Below are 20077 nucleotides of genomic sequence, written 5' to 3'. Positions count from 1 at the left end.
AAGGAACTGTACTAAGAGCTTGGGAGAGTATGACACAACAATAAACAGATGCATTCTCTGCCCACAGTGAGCTTACAGTCTAGAGGGTACCGTAAATCAGGTCGGACACAGTCTCTGTACTACATGGGCCTCCCAGTTTAAATCCCCATTTTACAGATAAGGGAACTGAGGTACAGAGAAGTGAACTGACTTGCCCAAGGTCACACAGGAGACAGTGGCAGAGCTGGGATTAGAACCCATGTCCTCCTGACTCCCAAACCCATGCTCTACCCACTAAGCCACACTGCTTTTCTTAATAATAATAATACCAATGATGGTATTTGTTAAGAGCTCCCTACGTGCCAAGCACTGGGGTAGATACAAGGCAATCAGGTCATCCCATGTTGGGCTCACAGTCTTAATCACCATTTTACAGATGAGGTAATCGAGGCACAGAGAAATTAAGTGACTTGCCCAAAGTCACACAACTGACAAGTGGCAGAGCCAGGATTAGAACCCATGACCTCTGACGCCAAAGCCCTTGCTCTTTCCACTAAGCCACACTGCTTCTCTGCTATCCGTTTAAAAGTGCCATCCCTCACTCTACCACTAAACGCAAAGAGACCTATGAAATGGCTTCTTTCTTGACTTTTCATTCATTCATTCATTCAATAGTATTTATTGAGCGCTTACTATGTGCAGAGCACTGTACTAAGCGCTTGGGATGAACAAGTCGGCAACAGATAGAGACAGTCCCTGCCGTTTGACGGGCTTACAGTCTAATCGGGGGAGACGGACAGACGAGAACAATGGCGATAAACAGAGTCAAGGGGAAGAACATCTCGTAAAAACAATGGCGACTAAATAGAATCAAGGCGATGTACAATTCATTAACAAAATAAATAGGGTAACGAAAATATATACAGTTGAGCGGACGAGTACAGTGCTGTGGGGATGGGAAGGGAGAGGTGGAGGAGCAGAGGGAAAAGGGGAAAATGAGGGTTTAGCTGCGGAGAGGTAAAGGGGGGATGGCAGAGGGAGTAGAGGGAGAAGAGGAGCTCAGTCTGGGAACGCCTCTTGGAGGAGGTGAGTTTTAAGTAGGGTTTTGAAGAGGGAAAGAGAATCAGTTTGGCGGAGGTGAGGAGGGAGGGCGTTCCGGGACCGCGGGAGGACGTGACCCGGGGGTTGACGGCGGGATAGGCGAGACCGAGGGACGGCGAGGAGGTGGGCGGCAGAGGAGCGGAGCGTGCGGGGTGGGCGGTAGAAAGAGAGAAGGGAGGAGAGGTAGGAAGGGGTAAGGTGATGGAGAGCCTCGAAGCCTAGAGTGAGGAGTTTTTGTTTGGAGCGGAGGTTGATAGGCAACCACTGGAGTTGTTTAAGAAGGGGAGTGACATGCCCAGATTGTTTCTGCAGGAAGATGAGCCGGGCAGCGGAGTGAAGAATAGACCGGAGCGGGGCGAGAGAGGAGGAAGGGAGGTCAGAGAGAAGGCTGACACAGTAGTCTAGTCGGGATAACTAATCCTTTAATTTATATGGTAATTAATGTAATTGATTTATTTACATCAATGTCTGTCTTCCCCTCTAGACTGTAAGCTCATTGCGGGCAGAGAATATGTCTATTGTTATATTGTACTCTCCCAAGAGCTTAGTACAGTATTCTGCATACAGTAAGCGCTCAATAAATATGACTGATTGACAGACTGACCAACAGCAATGCCCAATTGAGCTATTTGGGACCACAGCCTGCCTTGTCCATAGTCATAACCGAATTTAGCCGGGGAAGACCAGACACCAGGATGGGCACCTTGGCAAATCCTCAGTCCAGCCATCACACTGACCTTTGATCTTGTTCCTCAGCGGAATCTCAACCTTTAAAAACAGTAAAAAAACAGGACTCAAAAGCACAGCTTCAGTCCCACTCACTGTCCTAGGCTAACTTCTAAGGTGAGTCTGGTCTCTATTGAAAGACCTGTGGCATATGTTAACTGCTTGCTATGTACTGAGCGCCGTACTAAGCAGTGGAGTAGACACAGTGCAAGCAGATAGGAACCAGTCACAGTCTAAGTGGGAAGGAAACAGATCAATGCCTCATTTTACATGTGAGGAAACTGATGCACAGTTTCCTCACCATGCCACCTACGGTCACCCCGCCGGCAAGTTCTCTCATTCCCAGGCCCATTCGCTTAGCACTAAGCCAACCCAAGCACTTTAGAGCAGTGTTTATCACAGTAGGCATTTCAAGGCCACTGACTGACCTAAGGAGGAGGTTTACGAGCATTTGAAAAGTGCTTCCCTCAAATGGTCGAACAGGTCAAGCCCACTGTCCAACCCCAATCTCTGCAGGACCCAACTCAATTGCTCTTCTTGATTTGGGGAAACTCCAGAACTCTCCTCACCCACCTCTCAACTTCTCATTTCCTTTTAAGTCATAATTGATGGGACACGATGATGATGATGATTGTATTTGTTAAGCGCTCACTGTGTGTCAAACACCATTCTAAGCATAGGGGTAGATACAAGCTAATCAGATTGGAGACAGTCCCTTGTCCCACACTGGGCTCATAGTCTTAATCCCCATTTTAAAGATGAGGTAACTGAGGCCCAGAGAAGTCAAGTGACTTGCTCAAGATCACACAGCAGACAGGTGGTGGAGCCGCGATTAGAATCCAGGACCTTCTGACTTCCAGGCTGGGGCTCCGTCCACTAGGCCACGCTGTTTTCCCACTTCCCACACTGAGGATGGCCGGCGGAGCAAAAAAAAAATCTAAAAACAGTCCCAGGGAGGTACTGACATCACACACACTACATGGCATGTAAACAGCCACCATTTTGCAGGAGTCCCACCCATTTCAGCAAGAAATGGCCTGAATCTAAAACATCTCAAGGGGACCGAGACCTTCGGCAATTATTAGTGATAATAATAATATTAATAATTCCTCTGGGGCCATTGCCCACCCCTCTAGGAATGGGTCAACTCAGACCCAGTATCCAAAGCTGGCAGCAGGAACCACAGCAGAGGAAGGCTAGGTGACCAATGTATGTATCCTAGTCATAAAGGCATCCATTTATTAATTCATTCATTCAATCACATTTATTGAGCGCTTACTGTGTGCAGAGGACTTTACAAAACGCTTGGGAAAGTACTATATAAGAATATCCCATACCACATTTGTACTAGACAAGCTCCGTGGCTTAGTGGAAAGAGCACAGGCTTGCAAGTCGGAGGTCCTGAGTTCTAATCCCAGCTCCGCCACTTGTCAGCTGTGTTACTTTGGGCAAGTCACTTCACCTCTCTGGGCCTCAGTTACCTCATCTGTAAAATGGGGATTAAGACTGTGAGCCCCACTTGGGACATCCTGATAAACTTGTATCTACCTCAGTGCTTAGAACAGTGTAGGGCACATAGTAAGCGCTTAAATACCATAATTATTATTTTTATTATCATCAGTAGCCAAAGACTGCTCTGGAGCACCAACAGAGGGCTTCTCCATCTTGTGCGTTAAGCCATATTGGAGGGGACCAGTGTTTCAGGTACTACATTTTGGATTTCTACTCTGCCATTACCCCATCTCCTCCTCTCTTCTCTAGGAATCCAGTCCATTTCCACAGCTACTCGCCCCACATTGTGAGAAGCGGAATGCAGCCTTGTCCTATCGCCCAGAAAAATCTCTCTCCTGCCTAGATGACGGTCGGCTGAGCTCCACCGTGGTCAGGGCCAGATGAGTACGAGGGCTACCGGGGCAAAAATCTCCAAATCATTTGTCCTTCTCATCCTCAAAACAATACCCATCTTAATGTCAAAGTCTCAAGAGAAACGGTGATTTGATCTGCAAACCATTTTCCGAGGTAGGTACAGCCTGATTTACCTGGGTGGGGTGGGGCCCGTATTCAAAAAGTAAGGACTAAAGTTGAATGATTCTAAGAGCCTGACAAAGGGACCTGCTTCCTGAATTTAGAGATATCTTTCAATATTCTGGAGAACGGGTCTGACTGTTCCAACAGAGCCATCTTATCCATCTTATTTCAGTTAACTGCTGCCAAAGTATTTGTGCCATTAGAATTATTCCTCTGCAGAAATGCAACAACTCTCTAAACAGCCCAATCCTATCTACCTACGATCTAGGAATGGTGCACGATGTACTTCTTCTGGCTTCCTGCATTATATCGCTGCTCTTTACAGTCAAAGGCTGTGAAGGCCAATGCCTGATCAGCAGTCTTTTCCACGCTGCATAGATGGGAAGACTGTTCTTTGGTTTGCCGCAGTAGCTGGAGCCATTTGGGGCTCTGCCTCTTTTGCTCACAGCCTGCCTGAAATCTTGGCGAAAAGACTTTTCCTCCCTCTCTTCCCCTCCCAACTCTGATTGGTCTGTCTCTTGAGGCTTCCCTGCATTCCGCGGCCTTCCCACATGATTTGATCCTGTATCTCTGAGTGTCCTCCAAGCATTTCTTATCCCCACCCTGCTCTCAGGCAGCCTAGTGCAAATCATAGTCTGCAGCTGCTCAAGGATCCCGCTGACATCTTTCCTCAGGCAACATGCACGTCCCGGCATAAAGCCTTCCTCACCCAGGGCAAGCAGGCTGGCGGCCTTTTGCAAGGTTGCTTTGCACCCACTCCCCCAGGCTGAGTAGCCTGGGGGGGTGGTGTTGGGCGCGAGGCATGTGGGTGGCACTGACAAGGACGAGAGATCTTCCGGCAGAATCCCCCCAAGAAGGCGTCTCTCCTGGAGAAGGTCTGTCAGAATGGCTTGAGGACAAAGCCACTGAAATTGTTCCTCTGAGTTTCTGCTCTAGAATATTCATTCATTCAATTGTATTTATTGAGTGCTTACGGGGTGCAGAGCACTGTGCTAAGCGCTTGAGAGACTGCAATATGCCAATCAACAGACATATTCCCTGGATATATATATACACTAGAGGGGGAGTCAGACACCAACGTAAATAAATTACAGCTATGTACATAAGCGCTTTGGGGCTGGGAGAGAATAGAATTGTTTGACCTGAATGTGGTCCATCCTGTCACTCTACCCCTTCTTATCCATCCTGCTTTGGATCTCTTCCTGGACAATTACCCTCAGAACAGTAAGAGAGGATCTTCCAGACTGAAATGAGACGAGGCGCTGTGGACACCCCCCGTCGTCTGCTACAAATCATTTGGGCCACCTTTCTCCCTCATCTTCGGAGGGTCAGTAAGGTTGGTTTGGAAAGTAGCCCTTAGTACAGGCCAGAACGTCCACCCCGAGAAAGCATCACCCATGAGGAGACGGGGCCGGGAGCAGCACTGACTGGAGGTCATTCATTTACTCAATCGTATTTGATGAGCGCTGTGTGCGGAGAACTGTATTATAAGGACTTGGGAGAGTACAATGCATCAATAAATGGGCACATTCTCTGCCCACAACGAGCTTACAATTTAGAGGTTGTGTGTGGACCACTTCCACAAATCTCGTGCTGCTTGTTTTCGCCACATTTCTGGGTTTCCCACAGATACCCGGGTTACCCGAGTACGGGTGAGGGCATGGCAGGGGGCTGGGAGTGGAGTCACCAGAATGAACAGGCAGAGTTTTGAGGTAGTGTGCTTGTCCCCTGCTCCTTTTCCACTTCCTGGGAGCAGAAGAAGCAGGGCAGCCAACTGCTGCTCTATAAACAGGCCTCAGCCCACCCCCGACCACGGCCTTTCAGAGACACTGAACTCAAGTCCTCAGGAGGAGAGGCACATGGACCCTCCCTCTTTCCTCCACAGTTTGAAGGCCAGGACCATGGGCTTTTAGGGCACAGAGGAGAGAGATCTTTTTAAGGTATTTGTTAAGCACCTACTATGTGTCAAACACTGTTTTAATTGCTGGGGTAGATCCATGTTAATTAGGTCAGACACAGTCCCTATCACACGTGCGCTCACAGCTTAGGTAGAAGGGAGAAGAGGAATTTAATCCCCATTACACAGTTGAGGAAACTGGGGCACAGAGAAGTTAAGTGACTTGCTCATGGTCACACAGCACTAGAATCTCCCTCCCAGGCTTCTCGCCTTCCAGCAGGCTGACACAATGCCCCCAGATTATGCCTCATTCTCTTCTCTCTTGCCACCGACCTCTCTCATACCCTCCCTCCTGCCTGGAAGCACCCCCGCTCTTTTGTGGAATTTGTTAAGTGCCTCCTATGTGCAGGCACTGTTCTAAGCACTGGGATAGATACAACGTAATCAGGGTGGACACAGTCCATGTCCCACCTGGGGCTCACGGTCTTAATCCCCATTTTACAGATGAGGCAACGGAGGCTCAGACAGGTCACATAGCAAACAAGAGGTAGAGGCAGGATTAGAACCCAGGTCTTTCTGACTCCCAGATCTGGCTCTAACCACTAGACCACGTCAATTCTCCCTTCCCATCAGGCAGACCCCCATTCTCCCCAATGTCTAAGCCCTTCCGAAATCCCTTCTCTTCTCAGAGGGCTTCCCAGAGTAATCTCTCATCTCTTTCTTTATGGCATTTGTTATGTGCTTACTATGTGCCAAGCACTATTCTATTGCCACTTTGACCCTTCCACATCTCCTCCCACCCCTCCATGCTCTGGAAGAACTTACATAGACTTCTTTAGACGGTGTTTCCTCCCTCTTCCTGTCATTTAGTGTCTGTCTCCTCTGCTAGACTAAACCCCTCAAGAGCAGGGAACGTATCTACCGATTCTATTGTATTGTACTCTCCCAGGCACTCGGTACAGCGCTCTGCACACAGTTAGTGGTCAATCAATACCACTGATTGACTGACAGTGGCAGGAGGGTAATTGCATAGAACCAGAGAGGGAAGCTTGGGGTTCTTCTTGAAGCTCCAAGAGGTGCTTCAAACCCAGATGACCCCACCCCACGCTCCAACTCCCCGCCGGAGCATGCCGGAGATGGGACAGGGAGGAACCAAGCTCTTCCTTTGCTCTGACGCAATTGTCTGCTGTCATGATAACAGCCCTAATGGCATGACCCTCCCTTCGCCCCAGCTGGTCTAGATTGGGAAGCCCAGAGGGAACTGACCCACCGTAAACATCGGGATACTGGGGAATGTGTCCCTGACCTCCAGTGGTGGGAAACGCCTCCGGTCCAATCTGCCCTATGGCTGAGAACTCAAAGGTGAGTTTCCTTTACATTCCACTCTCGGTTTTCCCATGCCAACTGAGGAAAGCCGTGGTGCAGATAAATCCAATCCTATTTATTGAGCACTTACTATGTGCAGAGCACTGTAAGCGCTTGGGGAAAGCACAGTACAACAGAATTAGGAGACACATTACCTACCCACAGTGAGTTTACAGTTTAGAGGGGCAGACGAACATAGGAGACAGCATGAAGTTCTGAAGGGGAGGTAACTCTCGGAACCTATCGGAGCAAACAGAGGAGGTGGGCCTAGAGGAAGCTGAGCTAGACAGAGCCCCTCCAACTCCCCACCGCCCACAGCTGCCAATGACGAGAAGGCTTGGGAGGAAGAAGGGATTGTCGTTGATGAGAGTCTCCAAGTTTGCTGTGGATGAACCCCAGCATGGGCACTCCACTTTGGGACAACTGTCATTTATTTATTTGTATTAATGTCTGTCCCCCTCTCGACTGCAAGCTTGTTGTGAGTAGGGAATATGTCTGTTTACTATTGCATTGTACTCTCCCAAGCGCTTAGTACAGTAACCGTTCAATAAATACTATTGAATGAATAAATGACTGAATAAAAAATGATTAAGAGAATGAAAGAACAACTGCAAATTCACAGCATCTTGCTTCGCGGTACCGCTGCCTGGAAACATCCTGAGATCCATTCCAAACCCCAGCGAAACACTTATATCAAGCTAAACCAGCCCAATGCCTTTTCCATTTCTTATTTTTCTACCCTTTCTTAATTCTGGTTACTCTCCTTTTGGCTACCACCAGCTTTTTACAGTTTCATTTAAGGGTCCAAGCCCTGAGTTGAACCTTAGTTCAATACCACCCACCCAACCTCTGACCCTACTCTAATGCCTGAAGGTACACGAAAAAGTCAGCAAGGGGATACTCTCTTCCTGTCAACTGTGACTAGTGATCCCAGCTCCCAGACTAGCCCATTATTCAGCTGGTTGGTCAGCACTTAGTACAGTGCCTGGCACATAGTTAAGCGCTTAACAAATACCATTATTATCATTAAGAGCCAGCTGAACCCCAAGCTGGCAGTGCTGGTGGCCTGGGAGCCTTCGAAATGAGAAGAAGGAAGTCTGGGAAGGAAGGGATTTATCGGGCGAACAGGTAGGGGACCAGCTGACCAAATAACCAGACCAGATTCCACCTTGCCAGGAGAAGCTCCCTGAGAGCTGGGATCTTCTCTCTTACTGAGCTCTCCAGCGTGCCTCGTATACTCTCTTGCACACAGTAAAAGCCCAACAAACACAACTGAAGGGGTGAACCAAGGTCGAGATATGGAGTCTGTCCCCAAGGAGCTCCGAATCTAACGGGGAAGACAGGACTAAATAAATCTCATAAATCGCAAGGAAACGAAGCATAAAACCATGGAGGCAAAGGTCCCCCCTGAAGCACTCTAAGCTGAGAGAGCTCCCAGGTGCTCAGTCCAGCTGTCCGACAAGACATGAGAATTTCCAAACAGGGCTAGAGAAACTCAAAATGGCAGTTTTATGGTCTGTCTGCTTGTGGAAGCCTGTTCTGGTGCCCCACCCCCTTTTAAATCCTTGCCCACTTTTCACCCCCACACTCTCGGTGAAAAGTCGGCCCCTCTGCATAACACGCATGAGACAAAATACAGAAGATGCAGGTCAAAGGAGGATATAAATCGAGATACATACGATTTGGAGTCGTGGAGTTGGGGTGGTTTGGGATGCGGCTAGGCTGTCCAGGCTTTTCTCACACCTAAGGACCAGCTTCCAAAGTCCTCTTCAGAGCTTCCTAGGCCTTCTCCCGACTCAAGACCTGGGGAAATGGAGAAGAGTTGACATTTAGCATTGTCCAGCCCATTACCCATATAGCTGCCATGCCAACAACTCTATTTAGGAACCCCCTGATTAGTTGGATCAAAAGTCTCACAGATGGCCGACGGAGACCTCTCGTTCCTTGGGAAAGACGTGACATCCAGCCATCAGAGCCCCTAAAGGCCTTCTGATCCCGAGTGGCCACTAGCCTGCAAAAAGCCACCTTTTCCAAGGACTGAATAATAATAATATGGTATTCGTTAAGCACTTACTAGGTGCCAGGCACTGTACTAAGTGTTGGGGTAGATGCAAGCTAATCAGTGTGGACAAGATCCATGTCCCACATGGGTCTCACAGTCCTAATCCCCATTTTACAGATGAGGGAACTGAGGCACAGAGGAGTTAAGCAACTTGCCCAAGGTCACAGAGTAGGCAAGTGGCAGAGCCAGTATTAGAACCCACATTCTTCTGATTACCAGGCCCATGCTCTCTCCAGCTGGACATGTTGCTTCTCTGACTGGCGGGCATTCGTCCACCATCAGTGGAAGGAATAAGGAGAGCCTGTGGGAGCTGAGTACAGTGCTATGCATTCAGTAAGAGCTCAATAAATATGATTGAATGAATAAACTCTTCCCACTTGAGGGCAAGGATGGAGATTTTGTTTCCACCCAAGGCAGAGAGGCCAACATTTGCCCTTTTAATCTCCATCTCCTTCGGGAGAAAGAAGCAGCCCTTGTCTGGGCCCGGGGTTAAAGGCAGATTCTCTGGCTCTGCAAGGATCTGGGCCAACAGAACAACAATCACTGCCCACTTTCCTAGCATTTTGCAAACCACCAGGGTCCAGGATTTGGGATGCAGAAGGAGAGAAGTGGTATGGCCTAGCGGAAAGAGCACGGCCCTGGGAGTCAGAGGACCTGGGTTCTCATCCCAGCTCTGCCACTTACCTACTGTATGACATTGGACAAGTCAGTTACCTTCTCTGGGCCTCGGTTTCCTCTTCGGTAAAATAGGAATTCAATACATGTCCTCCCTCCTACTTAGTCCCATGTGGGACAGGGACTGTGTCCGATCTGTTTATCTTGTGTCCACCCCAATACTCAGTGCACTGGTTGGAGTTAAAAACTTAAATGCCACAGTTATGATTATTAGGAGGGAACTCACACGCAAGTCCAGTCTCCTGCCTCCACACGCTCTCCCAATTCAGTCTGCTTTTCTAATCTACTCTCCCACTGATGGTTTTCCAGGTGCTGGGTCAGTCCAGTGCCCATTCCATCTGGCCTACCAAAATGGCATTCCCAGCCCCGGGTGTCCACCCAGTCCATTGCCAAGCTGATCCTCACGCACCTTATCTAATAACATCAATGCCAATTAAGTTGATCTCTTGCTCGGTGAGTGCCCCAAAACATCTGAGGGCCTAGGCGCTGCAAGACAAATCTGTCAGTTCCAAGTAAGAAGTACCATGAAATCTAGGCTCCTAGGTAGAAGACAGGAAGAGACCACCGTAATATCAATCAGTGGCATTTGGTGAGCATTTAATTGCATGCAGAGCACTACACAGGCATTTGGGGAAGTACAATACTGTAGAGTTGATAGACTCAATTCCCGCCCAAAAGGAGTTAACATTAAATTACAGATAGGGAAAATAGCATAGTATAAGGATTTGTATATAAGTGCCTCAAAGTGTCTGAAGGGAACAGAACCAAGTGCACAGGTGATGCAGAAAGTGGGCGAAGTGAAGAAATGTTGGCTAAAATTTGTTAAGAGCTTACTATGTGCCAAACAATGTACTAAGCACTGGGGCAGATACACCAAAATTAGATCACACATATCTCTGCCCCACATGGATCTCCCAGTCTGAGGGGGAGAGAGAACACCCCATTTTGCAGACGAGAAAACTAAGGAACTTCCAACTCATTCAGACAATCATGGCGTAGTGGATAGAGCACGGGCCCGGGAGTCAGAAGGTCATGCGTTCAAATCCCAGCTCCGCCGCTTGTCTGCTGGGTGACCTACGACAAGTCACCTCACTTCTCTGGGCTTCATTCCCTCATCTGTAAAATGGGGATTGAGACTGTAAGCCCCATATGGGACAGGGACAGTGTCCAACTCAATTTGCTTGTATCTACCCCAGCACTTAGTACAGTGCCTGGTACATAGTAAGTGCTAACAAATACCGCAATTATTATTATTATTATTGAACGCTTACTGTGTGCAAAGCACCAAACTAAGCACTTGGGAGAGTACAACAATAAACACATTCCCCGCCCAAAATGAGCAGCAGATAAGTGGCAGAGGTGGGTTTTGAACCCAGATCCTCAGGCTCTCAGTTCTGTGCTCTTTTCATTAGTCCAAGCTGCTTCTACCCAGGACCACCAGACGTAGATCCTCCCCAGATTTATGATCTACTAGACTGCAAGCTACTGGGGGGGATGCTATCATGTCTTCCAACGCAACTGGATATACTCTCTCAAGTGCTCAGTATGTGCTCAATAAATACCATCGGTTATCTGACAGACTTCACTCCTCATTCTGCTGCTGGCGGAACGAGCTGGGTGGGTTCTATGGTTTCAAATGGTAGGCACCAGGGGTTGACCTTCCTAAGGTTGCTACCCTCCCATTCACCCTCAATCTTCGGGCCCAGGCACCCCTAGGACTGGAGCAGACTTAGCAGAGAAAGGGGAGGGGGCCTGAGGACAGAGAAGCTCTCTGCAATCACCCCCCCACAACACAGAGTCCGAGCGTCAGGAGCGGACTCGAGCATAGAATTCTCCTAGACCCTTCCCCGGTGGGTCAAGATGAAAATCCTGGCTCGTTCTGTGCTCTCTATCCAACTGCGAGGTAAGGGCCAGGGCGAATCCCTTTGATCAGGGGTTGAATGACGCCATTTGAGACTGAGTCAGCCTTGGGAAGCCTCCTGGCTGGAGAGAGGATTGCTCCATTCAGCTGGGGTGGCCAGAGGAGGCTCAGGGAATGAATAGAGGCCTTATATCACCCGTCCTGCCAGGAGAGAGATCCCTCTGTTTCCTCCACAGAGCCGGCCTTTGTTTGCTGTGAGTATATGTTTATTTGATAAACGAGCGGCTATTTATCACACACTGTATCAATTCTCCAGTTTCTTTCTGTCCCTTCCTTCATCACGTCATCCTCTGCCTCCTCCCTCCGCCCCCTCACCACCCTAGCGCCACTCGACAGTACAACCTCCCACAGCCCAAAACAAACACACCCACCGGGCTAAGAGCGGACGCTTGTCGAAAGTCAAAACGGAATCCGGCAAAACAGCAAGAGCGGGGCTTCCTGCCCGGACAGGGTCAAAGGCCAAGCCCCGGGAGCAAAATGTGAGTCGGTTCCAGTCCGCCACAGGGGAAACCGATTCTGTCAAGGACGCTTCCTTCAACACAGATTTTTAAGTGTGGCCTCTCCCCTTCAAAGACTCTCGGGGAAGGGGAAGATTTTTTTTTTAAGATCATATTGAAATGCCCTTTCATGATGGACCAGTTTCTCACTGGCATCTGAGCTGGGCTGAGGATTCAGACCATAGCCAGCAGGGGCAGGTGAGAGGGGTGATGGATGGAAGGACAGAGAGGAGGGGAGAAAATTTCCAACACCAGGCCCTTTCCTTCTAAGAGGTGAGGCCAATTCAGAATGCTCCGCCTGAAAATGAATATAGGATCTCATAGAGTCTCTTTTTCATTGTTGGGGATGGGGCATCTGGATCTGCATGACAACAGAACTTCAGATCCCCTGAACTGAAGCAGTGTGGCCTTTTGGGTAGAGCACGGGCCTGGGAGTCAAGAGGACCTGAGTTCTAATTCCAGCTCTGCCACTTGTCTTCTGTGTGACACTGGGCAAGTCGCTTCACTACTTTAGGCCTCGGTTAACTCATCTGTCAAATGGGCACTGAAACTTGTGAGCCCCATGTGAGATATGGACTGTGTCCAGCCTGATTAGCTTGCATTTACCCCAGTGATTAGAACAGTGCCTGGCACATAGTAAACACTTAACAATTACCATAATCATTTTTCACCCCACCCAATTTTCAGATCTGCTCACCAACCTCCGCTACCCCTTGTCCCATGTCCATACCACCCCCTACAGCAGTAGGTAGGGCAGGGACAGCAGGACTGTAAGCTAATTGCAGGCAGGGAACATGCCTATCTACTCTGTTATAGTGTACTCTTCCAAGCACTTAGTACAGTGCTCTGCACACAGTAAGCACTAAGCCCAGTGAGCTCTAGACTGTAAGCTCCTTGTGGGCAGGAAACGTGTCTACCAACATTCCTCTCCTTAGTACGGTGTTCTGCACACAGTAAGCATTCAATAAGTATGATTGATTGTTTGATTGATGCACCAAGGCCTCCAAAGGGTTTCTCCCCAACTTGGGGACTCAGCACCGGTCCAAACTCAGGGAAGTCCACGCCCCCTCCCAGCAGTGTCCGGCTCCACAGCCCTGCCCTGCCTTGGATTCGGGCCAACAGGCCATTCTCGATGCCCACTGGGTATCAGGGCCCTCCAAAAAAAATAAAGAACAGATTTGAAGGCAGAGATTTGTCTCTCTAGGCTCCTGCCCTTTCACCCTCTAGACCCCACTAATAACTGAGTTCACATCTCGCCACTTTATTGAGGCCACAGAGGCCATTCCCGTGAGGGCCCGGAGAGAGACGGGGGTCTCCGGACAAACGCTGGCCGCGGCGGCCATTCTCTCCAGGTCGGGCGGGTCGGTCTGGCCCGGTCTGGTTTGGTCTGGTTTGCTGAGACTGATGCTCCGCGCCCAGTCAGCACAGCCCTGCATAACAAGACTGACCGTGTTGCTGGGCAGCAATGCTGTCATCCGAGGATCTCCGTGTTGCCTGTAAAACGAGCCCCTGGAAGGTAGGCGTTCCCTGATGCTTATCTTTGCAGGGAGAGTTTCTGGTCAGGCTGCTTCTCCCCTGTGGCTCCTTAGACCTGAGACTAACGTTGTCCCTACCAAACTTCATTTAGTGACAGGCTCGCTCCCTCCTCTTCCACTGTCTTATTTTTAAAATTGGTATTGCTAAGTGCTTACTATGTGCCCAGCACTATACTAAACGCTGGAGTGGATATAAGCTAATCAGGTTGACCACAGTCCCTGTCTGCATAGGGCTCACAGTCTTAATTCCCATTTTACAGATGAGGCAACTGAGGCACAGAGAAGTTAGAGCACAGGCCTGGGAGTCAGAAGGTTCTTATCCCGGTTCTGCCACTAGTTTTTCTGTGACCTTGGAGAAGTCACTTAATTTCTCTGTGCCTCACTTACTTTATCTGTACAATGAGGATTAAGACGGTGAGCTCCATGTGGAATAGGGAAGATGTCCAACCTGATTAACTTGTATCTACTCTGGCGCTTAGAACAGTGTTGAACATGTAGTAAGCGCTTAACAAATACCATCAAGTGACTCGCCCCAAGAATCACCCAGCAGACAAGTGGTGGAGCCAGGATTAGAACCCAAGTCCTCTGACTTCCAGGCCTGCATTCTTTCCACTAAGCCCCACTGCTTCTCTTTTCCCCTCTCTCCCTCTCCATCTCTCCTCTTCTTCTTTTCCTCCTCTCCCCTTTTTTCCTTTTCGTCCTCTTTCCCTCCTTTCCTCTTGCTCCTCATCCTGTTCTCCCCCTTTCTCTCCCTATCTCCCCCCAACTTCCACCACTAATACACATACACATCATGCATGCAATCATATTTACTGAGTGTTTACTGTGTTCAAAGCACTGTACTAAGCACTTGGAAGAGTATAATATAACAATAAACAGACACATTCCCTGGCAACAACGAACTTACATGCTGTATCAAAAATGCCACCTCAAAGAGGTAAAAAAAAAAAAAAAAAACCCAAAAAACAACACATTTCCTTTCACAGAAGTTCTTCCACGTTCAGGGACAGAAATTCTCCAACTACTGCTCAAATAGAACTGCCTGCAAGAAAGGCTTCCCTTCCACCTCTCCTTAAGGCCAACCAATTGATATTTACTGAACACTTCCTATGTGCATAGCTTTGTAGTAAGCACTTTGGATAGTACAACACAACAGATTTGGTAAACATGTTCCCTTCCCAAATTCTCCAAAACCCCAAAACTAAAGATTTATTGAATCACAGGATTCTGCTACCTTTTACCCCTCCTCCCCAGTGGGGCTTTAGGGTGAGGATCTGAGGAAGGCCAGGGTCTCGGTGGTGGTGGGCGGGGGTGAGGAGAGAGAGAGAGACTGAGTGTGAGCAGACACTGTGCTAGGAGCTGCAGAGAGTTAAAGAGAAAAGACATGGTCCAAGCCCTCAGGTACATTACAGTCTAATGGACGAGCATGAGATCATAGAGCTACATAATTACATGGAACAACTAAAAACAAAATGTACCTGTGCAGGGAGAGAGGGGCAATGGGGGAGGGGTGTCTCAGAGCCTTGTAAGACAGGTTTACGTCCTGAGACCCCGTGGAGCTAGTCGGGGAATGTTTCATGGAGGAAATGACACTGGAAGAGACTTTACACTCATAGAATGAAGGGAAAAGTATAGAGCATTCTAGATTCAGGGGTTGGGGGTGGAAATCGACTCTACCACTGACTTGCTGTGTGAACATTTGTAAGTCACAACCTCTCTGAACGACAGTAGACCCTCCTCTCCATCCCACAGGAGCATCGTGATCAACAGTGAAGCAATTTCTTCCGATTTTACATTAATTCCCCTGGGGACCTCATCTGCTCCCATGGCTTCAACTACCAACCTCTATGCAGATGATTCCCAAATGTACCTCACTAGCCCCAACACTTCTCCTTTGTAAACTCACATTTTATTTTTTTCTTTTTTATATAAATGGTATTTGTTAAGTGCTTACTATGTGCCAGGCACTGTACTAAGCCCTGGGGTAGGTACAAGTTATTCAGGTTGGACACAGTCCCTGTCCACATGGGACTCACAGTCTTAATTCCCATTTTATAGATGAGGTAACAGAGGCCCAGAGAAGTGAAGTGACTTGTCCAAGGTCACACCGCAGACATGTGGCAGAGCTGGGATTAGAACCCAGGTCCTTTTGACTCCCAGGCCCGTGTTCTATCCACTAAGCCAAGCTGCTTGAAAGAGTACAATAGGACAGAGTTGGTAGACACATTCTCTGCCCACGATGAGCTTCAAGTCCAGAAGGGGAGACAGACATTCATATAAATAATTTGGGCTTGGGAAACAGAGCAAGGAGAGCAGGAGGAGCAGGGACTGGAATTCTGGGTGCTCGCTGGGAGACCTGACCCTTTCTTGAATGGAAAGTGGAAAGAGAATAGGGTCGGGTGTTGGGAGACCTGGGTTCTAATCTCAGCTCCACTACTTACTTGCCACACGCCCTTGTCCCTTGAGGCACTTTTCTGTTCTGTGCCTCAGTTTCCTCATCTGAAAAATGGGGATGCAAACCCTGTTCTCCTTCCTAATCAGACTTTGAGCCCCATATGGGACAGGGAATGTGACTGACCGATTATCTGGCCTCTAATCCCGTGCTTGGCACAAAGTAGGAGTTGTAAAAAGATCTCACTATTATTACTTTGTACCTGCTGTGAGACTTGCCCTTGAGCTGGAAGGATGGGCATGAGTCTCCCTGCTCGGACCCATTACCTTGGCCACCAACCCAAGCCTCGCCCTGATGGAAGGTCCTGGGGAGTGGGTGAAAGGGATCACTGTTATTTGCTGGGCACTAACAAACAGAATAACTGTTGACATCTGTAAGAAACTAGTGTTTGGGAGAGAGTTGGACTTTTACATCTGCAAAACAAGGGTAGCAGTGCCTTCTTTCTGAAGAGCTCAATATGCCAGTTACGGCGAGGCAGTAAGGCACTGGGAAACCCGGGCTCTGAGCCCAGCTCTTCCACTAGCCTGCTGTGTGACCTTGGGCATGTCGCCTAACCTCTCTGAGTCTCTTTCCTCATCAGTATGATGTGGACTAGATACCCATTGATGATGATGATGGCATTTGTTAAGCACTTACTATGTGTCAGGCATTGTTCTACCCATTCTCCCTAACTCTTTGACTTTGAGGCTGTATATACTGCGATACTCTCTGACTGCGAGGCTGTGTCTCATCCGATCACTGTAATCTGCCTCAGCATTTTGTGCAGCACTTGTAACATAACATTTGATCTTAATAATATTATCTAGAATCATTCCTCTTCACAGATTTCTTTTCCATAAGGATTTCCCACATGACTCTCACAATATCTCTGTGAGGGGAGGGCCAGCCCGACCTTACCATCTCTAGTTTTCAAGATGGGGAAAGCCAAAGCTCAGAAGTCCTGGCCAGGCTGAAAGACTTACCACAGCCGACAGCCGGCCCAGTGCTCCTTCCATCTCAACCCACCCCGTGCCTCCTCAGGAGGACTGGCCAGTGCATTTCCAAGGATCCTGGTCTCCCAAAGGGAGCTGGGGGGGTGGGATGGACAGTTATCAAGAGTGGTTTTCCCGGGGCAAAAGCGGGATGGCTAAATGGACCACCATTGCCCTAACCCCTCCAACCTCCCCCTGGAAGCCCAAGGGGCCATCAGCCCTGCTGGCTCAGGGACTAGAGACACAGTTAGTGCCCTGAGGAGAGGAGTTCAGTGGCTTCCAAGTGATGAACGACCATAGCCGACATTCTGCCTCTCACTCCGGCCCTTCCAAGCAAGGGGGATTCTGTCCTCAGGCTCCTATCTCCCAGACAGACACACCATCGCTGGGTCACCTCGCTCTCCACCACAGAGGAAGGTACCCTCATCTTGGGGAGAAGTGTCCTGTCCTGAATCCATGGCACTGGGACACGTTAGGGTCAGCGAGCAGGCCCTGATCAGGCACGGGGTCTCGGTCCAGAGATGCAGTGAGGCCCAGGGGCCCAGAGAAGTGATCTGGGAGTGATGTGGCATTTGGTAAGCGCTTGGTAAGCAATAGTTCCTGTCCCACATGGGCTCACAGTCTTAGTCCCCATTTTACAGATGAGGTAACTGAGGCATAGAGAAGTGACTTGCCCAAGGTGTCACAACAGACAAGAAGCAGAGCTGGGATTAGAACCCAGGTTCTTCCAACTCACGAGCCTGTGCTCTATCTACTAGGCCATGCTGCTTGAAGACCAGGGAGAGAAGGGCCCAGGGCAGTCACCTGTAAACTCTTTTTCAGAACAGTGTCAAAAGTGGAGTCAGGATGCCAGGATTCCCTCTGCCTTCCCAACCAGGTCCCCTTGGGGGCTGCTCCCAATAACTGGGGTGGGAAGGAGGACGGGAGATTCATTCATTCATTCATTCATTCAATAGTATTTATGCAGAGGGCACAGGTCAGGGGCCAGAAGGGAAGCAGTGGCCAACATGCTGTTGCACTCAATCCCCTTGCCCCCTCCCAACTCACCTGGCTGCTCTCCTACTAAACCCAGCCTGCCCACTTCGCTCCTCTAATGCCAATCTTCTCACTGTACCTTGACCTCGTCTATCTCACCGCCATCCTCTCGCCCAAGTCCTACCTCTGGCCTGGAATGGCCTCCCTCCTCATATCCAACAGACTATTACCCTCTCCTCCTTCAAAGACTTAATGAAGGCCCATCTCCTCCAAGAGGCCTAACTTGACTAAGCCCTCCTTTCCTCTTCTCCCACTCCCTTCTGCATTGCCCTGAATGGCTCCCTTAATTCACCACCCCCACCCCCACCCCAGCCCCACAGCACTTATGAAATATCTGCAATTTATTTATTTCTTTTAATGTCTGTCTCCCCATTTAGACTGTAAGGTCACTGTGGGCAGAGAATGGGTCTGCTTAGTAATAATAATAATAATAACAACTGTGGTATTTGCTTAGTGCTTACTGTGTGCCAGGGACCGTGCTAAGCGTTGGGATGGATACAAGCAAATCGGGCTGGACACAGTCCCTATCCCACATGGGGCTCACAGTCTCAATCCCCATTTTACAAATGAGGTAACTGAGGCTCAGAGAAGTGAAATCACTTGCCCAAGGTCACACAGCAGAGCCGGGATTAGAACTCACGACCTTCTGACACCCAAGCCCCTGCTCTCTCCACTACACTGTGCTGCTCTGCACAAAGTAGGCGCTCAATAAATATGACCGACTGACTGAGTGGAGGAATAATGAACAATCTCTTTCTTCCTTCAAAGACCCCTGCAGGCTCCATCTATTTCACACACTGCAGAAGCCCAGGGCCCATTTCCTTCCCCTCCCACCAACCCTACCCATGGACAGTCTGTACCACTGAATCAAACCTCAACTGGCAAAGCTGATGAAAAGGGAAGGGAGCAGTAACTGGTGACCCCTGAACTTCCCCAAAGAACTGCTGTCCAGGGCAGAGGCTCCTCCCCAAGGAGGCCGCACGGCTCTCTGAGGCCATGGTCGCCCTCCCTCTTGTCCCGGGGGTGCTGGGAAAGCAGCCTGTCAGCCTTTCTCCAAAGTCTGAATGCAAAGGGGACGTTAGCAACCCGCTGGGACCCTCCATCCTGGACCACCTGACTCTAATCCGGGTGGGCGGGGGCGGAATGGTCCAGCCGGCCGGGCCTCAGGGACGGCAGATGGCACTGGGAAAGCCGGTCTCCCATTAGCATAAGAATCCCGCAGGCCGCCCCACAGCCCAGTTGCTCCCCTCTCCCCCCAACCGGCCCACTCTCTGGCGCGACTAATTTGGATGTTCCCCCATTGTCTGGGGGCAGATGGAGGAAGGGGGCGGGGGAATGCAGTGCATGGCTCTCCAATCCCATTCATCCATTTTCCTTCCTGTGCCAATGAACATCCATCAAGGCCAAAGCGGGATGAGTGGGAACCGGCCCCCCCTTCAGCAGTGGAACAGGCCCGATTTGAGAATGCCTCATCCGAAGCCCAGTCCTCCGCAGGAGAATGGTTATCTTTACACCTGCTCCAGGCACTCTCCGACAACCTTCCTGTATCCCTTGGCTAAGCGGTATCTCAGTGCAAGGCCCAATTCCTTCAGGAAGCTTTCCCTGATTAATCAGAGGACAGACATTAATCTGGGGTCAGAGGACTTGTTTTTTTGTTGTTTTTTTTCCAATGGTATTTTAGTGCTGGATAGATTCAAGGTAATCAGGTTGGACATAGTCCCTGTCCCACATGGGGCTCACTGTCTTAATCCCCATTTGACAGCTCACAGTCTTATGTGGCTCAGTGAACAGAGCACGAGTTTGGGAGTCAGAAGTCATGGATTCTAATCCCGA

General features: G+C 49.4%; 1 protein-coding gene across 2 annotated transcripts in view; it reads right to left on the bottom strand.

Moving 5' to 3' along the window:
* PAK3 (p21 (RAC1) activated kinase 3) overlaps window positions 1-20077 on the bottom strand; it is a 161630-nt gene that overhangs the window by 124249 nt on the left and 17304 nt on the right. For both annotated transcript variants that reach the window (XM_029067420.2, XM_029067425.2), the window contains exon 2: window positions 8776-8899. The gene's annotated coding sequence lies outside the window, so the exon portion shown is untranslated. The remainder of the gene's footprint in view (window positions 1-8775; window positions 8900-20077) is intronic.

This window comes from Ornithorhynchus anatinus, chromosome 6 (genome assembly GCF_004115215.2).
Source record: "Ornithorhynchus anatinus isolate Pmale09 chromosome 6, mOrnAna1.pri.v4, whole genome shotgun sequence".
NCBI lineage: Eukaryota > Metazoa > Chordata > Mammalia > Monotremata > Ornithorhynchidae > Ornithorhynchus > Ornithorhynchus anatinus.
Note: the sequence above shows the minus strand (reverse complement) of the source record. Positions and strands in the feature narration are given on the sequence as shown.